Genomic DNA, 8,041 nt, shown 5'->3' on the forward strand with positions numbered 1-8,041 from the left:
GCGTCCCGATCGAGGTGAACGACCGCGCGACATCGCCGACTACCTCGCCGGAGCCCAGTGGCAATCACGACGATCCTCGCGCTCGCCGTCACCTGGCAACTACATCTCGCCGCATCGCCGTCAGTACAACGGTCCCACCCGGGGCCGATCTCCCAGCCCTTACCCGGGAAACTAAAGGCAGCAACCGATGGAGGTGCGGTTGCTGTACGACGCAATGCCGAAGATCCTCCGACGCCGCCGACGACGACGATTCGCGATTCATCACGACGAGATATCAGCACGCCGCTTAGCAATAGCCTTGACAGCACTTCGCCGCCGAAAGAAGACCTTCCGACGCGACGTAGCAGCAGCAGAGCAAGCCGACGCAGCCGTGATCCGACGCCACGAATTAACCGCAACGCCAGACGCCGGTCTACCGATCTAGACGTGCTCATCGATGGCCATAACGTCACCGCTCTCGTCGACACTGGAGCCGACTATTCCGTCTTCAGTGGCCCGTTCGCCGCCAAGTTGAAGAAGGTGAAAACAGCCTGGCAAGGACCCGATATCCGGACAGCGGGAGGCCACCTAATAACGCCGACTGGAATCTGCACAGCGCGAGTCACGGTAAACAACCAAACTTACCCGGCGAGCTTCGTAATCCTGCAGCACTGCTCCAGGGATGTCATCCTAGGCATGGACTTTCTAAATCAACACGGTGCAGTCATCGACTTAAGGTCCAAGTCGATAACGCTTTCAACGCACAACGCAATACCACCGGACACAAGCATAAGTTACCATGCCTTGAATGTGCTTGACGAACAAGTCACCGTTCCGCCTCGCTCCAGCGTAATGATTTCCGTCGGTACCGAAGTGCCTGCAGACATGGAGGGCGTCATCGAGGGCGATCATCACTTACTGCTCGACCGTGAAATTTGCGTCGCTAGAGGCATAGCTGAGCTACGTGCAGGGAAAGCAAGGGTGATGCTCACGAACTTCAGCCCCGAATACAAGCACATTAACAAAGGCACCACGGTCGCCTACATCGACGAAATAGTACAAGCCAGCAGTGCGTTCGCCTTCACGGATTCCAGTGCACCTGCAACGACGACTATAGTACCTGAACCAACTTTCGACGTCAATCAGAACCTTCCCAGGCACAAGAAAGAACAACTAAAGGCTCTGCTCCTGCAATACGAGGACTGCTTCTCGTCGTCCTCAAAAGTTCGACAAACCCCTGTCGCCAAGCACCGCATCATAACCGACGAAAATGTCCGGCCACTCCGTCAGAGCCCGTACCGAGTTTCGGCGCGCGAACGCGAGGCCATAAGGCAACAAGTCGACGAAATGCTACGCGACGACATCATCCAGCCGTCCAACCCTTAAGAAAATATGAGATGAGTTTCACATGAAGGTCTGATGACTTTTGACATTACAGCCAAATGAGTCTCTGATGTGTTTCTTCAGAAATATTCTGATGTATTCCTAATGTCATTCTAAAACATATTGGCCACCGTCGTTCTGATGCATACTTGATGAGTGTTTTTCTTGTGAGCATAAGATGTCTTCCTAATGCGTGCTCCAAAGCAGTTTTCGTGTGACCGTGTCATGTCTTCCTAACGAGTCTCTAGTGAGTTTATACATTAGATTGCTGGCATTCATAGAATTCCTAAACAAAATTAGCCACCACGTGTAGCAACATTTTCTGATGTGTCTTTGGTGCTTGATATACATATATCAAGCTAAGGTGCAGCACTTTTTTCAGCATCCGACATGTACGTGGGCTGGTACATATGCTGCACATTAGACATTTCTCAACGAAAAAAAGTTGATAAAACCATTTATTGAGCATATACCACGCTTCCTTAAAGAGAGAAGGTTAAATGTAAGGAACACATAGTATCTGTCTGGTTACGGATGTGGTATTTTCCTTTCATTTAATCTCCTTGCTAGTCTTTGAGGAGAGGCTGTTTTTGAGGTGGAGGGTCGTCGTCTTGGAGTGCACGTGTACCCTGCATGGTGAAAGGACAGAAAATTAACAAAACTTGGCAATGAACCACAGGAACACACTGTATCACTTGCTGCGGAACGATCTGGATATGTTAGTTGTGTGAAAAGTTTATGCGATGTCGGTTCACATAAAATCGTTGAGGAACCGCTGTGTAGCCTTTGGGTGTAGCAGTAGCTACAGTATGCCCAAATTTTTCTTGGCTGTACAAACGTGCAACATGGATCAGCTGTGGGATGTACATGTTGTGAACTACTTTGGCTGTATTGGTTTCCACTCGACAAAGAGCAGCAGTGTCTGTGGATTGCTAGCGGGAATTGGAAAATCTATCTGATCACTTGGCGTGGAAACAAGCATAGCAGTGCTGGTGTAAGGGCAACCCAATGCAACCCCGAAACATTTAAGTGCCAGCCGTTATAGAATATTTGCATGAGCTACCGGCATAGTTCTCATGCATTTCAAGTCCACTATGCCATGCCTATGTTGGCCTATGTCCACTATGTCAAACCTATGTTGCTGCTCTCCCAGGCACATGTTGAGGCACCGGCCAGTCTGCCCCATGTAAATCTGACCAAATATGCCCATGATCAAAGGAATAGACCACACAAACCCTGATGGATACAAGACAAGTTTGGTGGTATCTTTAACTAAGCAAGTCTCTCTTGCCTGGGTGTCTTTCTCAATTCGCTTGTGGACTGCTATGCACATATATAACCAGAAAGAAATAATGTAGAGAGGATATGCACGACAGTCCGCAAGTGAATTGTGAAAGGCGAGCAGGCAAGCGAGGCTTGCTTGGTTAAAGATACCACTAAATTTGTCCAGTGTGTGTCCGAGGCAGTGTATTGTACTCCTTTCCCATATGGTCAAATGGACATAGTGCAGACTGGCCAATGCCTAAATATGTACTTAAGATATCAACCATATTTGACTCAAAAGACCAGTATGCTCATCCGTCTTGGCCTTGCATTGCAGCAATAGGACTTCTGGCCAGATTACGATTGTCAACTATTTTTCACCTACATGGAAAATTGACACGTGAAATCAGTGAGGCATACTGCATAAATAAAAAGACGTGTGAGCCAGCCCCATTGGTCTCCCTTCTCTCACAGTGTAAATTTTGTCCTGAAAAGTTACATGAACTGACTGGCAAACTCAAAAGGACACTACAAATTTCACCTAGTGGACACAGCTGCTTCTCAGAAAATGCACAAATACAGGGATGGGTATCCATCGGCATACTGTAGTAATAGTTGGCGCAAGTTAGCTTCGACATTGCTGCCACACTTCTGCTGTCACAAGGCTACACCGTCACATTTCAAGAAATTTAAGCTCATCATATGTGTATTTGCCAGTGGCAGTTAGTCTGAGAACAAGACAGAAATTATTGTAAATAGCAATGTTAAAGTAACAATGGTAAGCAAAGGTAAGCACGCTGCACACTTAGACCTGTGACATATTTGGCACACTACAGTTCGAATTCTAACATGCACAAAAACTGCACATGCGTGTAGCATAAACAGAGAAAAACTACAGAAATAAAAGCTACAGCATAAGGAACAGTTTCAAAACAATAAAACCAAAATAAGAAGTGTAATATACTGCGTGCAAAGCAAAAATAAAATTGAACTTGCAGCCAAGTGATTGAAGCGAGAAAAAAAAATGCTAAACATCAGGACATGTTAGGTTTAGTTTTATATAGAACACAATAATGTGTGCATAATGTTATCAACACAAATAAGCAGCAATTTCAATAAAGCTGCATAAATATTTAGCCTATTTAGTAAGCCGAGTTGAGTAATATGTCGATAAGCTTATACACAAATCATACTGAGATCGTACTTTCTGGTACACGTACACTTCATACATACCTGACATGACATCCAGATTACACGCCGTGCTGCTGTAGCCATGGCTGCGGGATCCCTGCATTTCCCTGCCATTATGTGGACACTGCTGTAGGGTCACGGTCTCACCACTGCAAAATGAGTTCTGTGTTAACTTATAGCATTGATTGGCACAATAAAACTGTCATATTGTGAACACATGTAAGATGCACATAGAAACAGTCCGGAAAACTTGTGTGCACTAGTGCAGGGTGGCAACGGAGCACAAGGTCGAGTCACTAAAGAATTTCATGATAATAGGGACCCCTTCATGAAAGCAAAACTTTGAACACGCACGCAGCAGCACATACAAGAAATGTTTGTTTACATACTAGAGTTTGCTTTCATGACTTAGTTTAAACAACTTTCCCCAACACTGTTTAGCTACGTCAAAGTTATGGCAACACCCATTGTTTTGAAAAGAAAGCTGTACTAGTAGCAAGCTGTGACTGCTTACATTTTCGTTTTTTCCTCAAACTGCTCGTACACCGAAAAGCTCGTAAGCAGAGATTATTTACAACGTCGAAGAGTTTATAAGCGAAAAAAACGTAATTGCAGTAAGAATCGGTGAAGAGACAGATGAGTCGTTATTATGCAACTTCAGCAGAAAAGCGGAAGCGCACGCACAGGTGAACACGATTATTTCCGAACGTAATCTTTCTCATCGGAAGAAAACGCTTATCAGGATATTCAATTTCGCATCAAAGCAATAAATTTGCGTAACTAAATTCTGACAAACACCACGTAACATGCACACGCACAGGTTTCACTGTTGTCGCGGAAGTTCTATTTCCTACGTTCGCAAGGCACGCTATGCACACACGAGGAGCACGCACAACACACGTGTACTTAGCAAGTACGACTGCTTACCTTTTCAATGGTACGACGCTCTCCAAGTTGCCGGCGCTGCGTCGACGACATTACTCCCATCATAGATGTTGCTGCGTAGTGGACGAGCTGAGGCACGCCAGCAATACCGATTATTTCTTTTCGACGTACGTACAGTACACCCAACATTCCACGACAACCAGACAAAGGCCACGGCGTGAAAATCGTTCGTCCACATTTGCCTGGCGCGCCACGCATACGGCGAGTTTGCAGCGAGACACAAGGCATCTTCTGGCACTTTTGTGCACGCTAACTACGTCCCGTTTCATTACAGCAAACACAAAAACACACGATGAAGCAAAGACATCGTCGCAGCACACTAGCAGTACAGCTCGCACAGACGACCGCCATCTTGAAGACTGATGATGATGATGATGATTTATTGGCATCCCCTTTGAAACGGGGCGGCGACAAATAGTCACCTAGCCTGCTTGATTTAATCAGGTATACTATACATGTTCTTTATCTTGCATTTTTGTATACCTATCATTATTTTTCTTTTTCAAAAATTTACCTTGTACCGCTGCCTATGATGTTAAGAGATCAGGTCGCATCCATCTTTTCCCTACTTTTTTTCCACCAGTACTCTAATCGTCTCTTGCTGATCTCTACGGCTGATCTGTTTATGTTTCCTTCCACTTTAAACCCAAGCGCTTCTGGGAGTTGCACGTTACCTACGGTTCTCGCTGGGTGGATCCCGTCGCATTCCATTAGGATGTGCTGAGTGGTCTCTGGATCTTTACTGCAGCATACACATGTCTCATCTAATTCCGAATATTTGTTCCGATATGTTTTCGTCCTTAGGCAACCGGCTCGAGCCTCAAATAGCAAGGCACTGCCCTTTGTGTTATCGTACAGAGTTTCCCTTCTAATTTCTTTCTTCTCATTCTTGTAAATCTCCATTGTCCTTTTCGTTTCCATTCTTTGCATCCAATTCACGGTCTCTATTTCTCTCACTTTCTTTCTGATGACCCCTGGTTGTCTATTTACAGTTTCGATTATCCTGTACTTGGTTGCCAACTTCCTTGACCTCTTCCTCCATTCTGTGTCCACGCTTTTCATGTAGAGATACTTGTGCACTTTAGCTGCCCATTTATTTTCATCCATGTTCCTGAGCCTTTCTTCAAAACTAATTTTGCTTTGTGCTTCTCTGACTTCAAAGAGGCCCAACCCATGTCTCCATGCACTGCCTCATTTGTCGTATTACCGTGTGCTCCCAAAGCCAACCGGCCTACTGATCTTTGGTTAACTTCCAAACCCGCCAATATATCCGATTTTAAGCATATAATGGCATTTGCGAATGTTAGCGCTGGCACCATAACTCCTTTCCAGATTCCACGCACCACCTCATACTTATTGTGGCCCCACAGTGCTCTGTGTTTCATTAATGCTGCATTCCGCTTCCCCTTTATTTTCAGATTATCTTGGTGGTTGATTGAGTAATTCTTTCCTTCGTTTATGTGTACGCCGAGGTACTTATATTGCTTCACTATGGGTATTACTTGCTGTTGAATTGACACCACGAAATTACTCGTGTGCTCATTAAAGATCATAATCCCTGATTTCTCTGTGCTAAACTTAAGGCCTAGATTTGTCGCTGCGTTCCCACAGATATTCGCAAGTATCTGTAAATCTTTTTTATTGTCCGCTAGTAGCACAATGTCGTCTGCGTACATCAGTCCAGGGATCTTCTGTTGCACCATTTGTCCATTACGCATGTAGGATAAATCAAAACCTAATTCGCTGTTTTCCAGTCGTCTTTCTATGCCCTTGACGTAAAGCGTGAACAACAATGGTGACAGAGGGCATCCTTGCTTCAATCCTTGGTGAATTCCCACCATTTCATTTCCTTTTCGGCCTTCCCATGCCACTTGTACTTGGTTGTCTCGATATATCTCCCTCAGCAGCTCCACGAAATCGTCATCTATGCCTTCGTATTGAAGAATATCCCACAACAATTCCCTGTCTACGTTGTCATAAGCTCCTTTAATATCTAGAAATGCTATCCATAAAGGTCTTTTCTGAGCTACTGAAATCTCTATGCACTGAGTTAGTACAAACATATTGTCTTCTAAGCGTCTGCCTGGCCTGAACCCATTCTGTAGTTCCCCCAATACACCGTTTTCCTCCACCCACTTCGACAGTTCTAATTTTATGGCTTGCATTGCCATTCTATATATCACCGACGTTACTGTAACTGGCCTGTACGAGCTCGTCTTATCCTTATCTCCTTTGCCTTTGTAGATAAGATTCATCTTGCTTTCACGCCATCCAACGGGAATATTCTTTGTTCTAATCACTTGCTCTATGGCATTAGTCAGCAGTGCCTTGCTTTTTGGACCGAGGTTTTTGATTAGCTGTATTGGGATTTCATCGGGTCCTGCTGCCGTGTTGTTAGGGACATTTTCTGCTGCCTTTTTCCAATAAAAGCTTTCTATGCTGAATTTTGATCTCTCAGGCCTCTCTGTTGTTGCTGGATCTGTTGTCTGAACTACGCTTTTTCTCGTACCGAAGTTATGCCTGATAACGTCTGTGATGTACCGCAGCGCATCATCGCCTTCATAGATGTTACCGTCTTCATCCCTTATAGCCGTTTGCGAGTTTCTAGTTGGAGCTCCGAGTGCTTTTATATGGTTCCAGAATCTTTTTGGGGCGCCTTTGTCTCTTTTGACTGAGAAAAAACAACAGCGCCACCTGCATACTTGTGAGGTTGTTGGGCCTCCGTGATGCAAAAACTTTTAACTAATAAATTCATGTTTTGTGCCGTGTTACGCCCAGCTACATATATATGTTGCGAGGCAAAACAAACCACCGAAGAGTGTATATTTTACGCTATATTTTATCGCAGAAAGAAACTCTATGACGTCTTTTAATTTTTAATTGCTTCCGCCCTGTGCAGCCAGCAGAAGCATGGCCTTAGAGATTAGAGTATTATGTTATCTTTTGAAAGCTGTCGCTGGGGCGTCAGTTGAATGATTTTGACTGCCGGCGCCGTCACTTCGTTTTAGATAACTTCCTGCTGTCGTTAACATCAGCTGTAGGCTCAGAAATTGTCGAAACGATCTCTGCAGTGTACCTCGATCGTAGTTTTCGCATAAACCCCAGAATTGGTTTTAAATCAACATTTGTGGCAGACTATGTAACACTGCGATTTGCCTGTAAATTGTGCTCGATATGATAGACTTATAATCTGTATTATTAGCCCCCCCCCCAACCAAAAAAAAAAAAATCAGAGCCCTTCCACTATGTGAAGATCGAAGACCAGCGAAGCTGTTGGTTT

The 8,041-nt window shown here is 44.9% G+C and overlaps 1 long non-coding RNA gene across 1 annotated transcript; it reads right to left on the reverse strand.

The window, feature by feature from the left end:
• Positions 1-1,769: 1,769 nt before the first annotated feature.
• On the reverse strand, positions 1,770-5,104 carry LOC125943016 (uncharacterized). Its single transcript, XR_007465495.1, has 3 exons — positions 4,744-5,104; positions 3,859-3,965; positions 1,770-1,991 (listed from the first exon to the last, which is right to left on the reverse strand). It is a non-coding gene; the product is annotated as an uncharacterized LOC125943016 (long non-coding RNA).
• Positions 5,105-8,041: the final 2,937 nt, after the last annotated feature.

The sequence above is a fragment of the Dermacentor silvarum genome, chromosome 2 (genome assembly GCF_013339745.2).
Source record: "Dermacentor silvarum isolate Dsil-2018 chromosome 2, BIME_Dsil_1.4, whole genome shotgun sequence".
Taxonomy (NCBI): Eukaryota; Metazoa; Arthropoda; class Arachnida; order Ixodida; family Ixodidae; genus Dermacentor; species Dermacentor silvarum.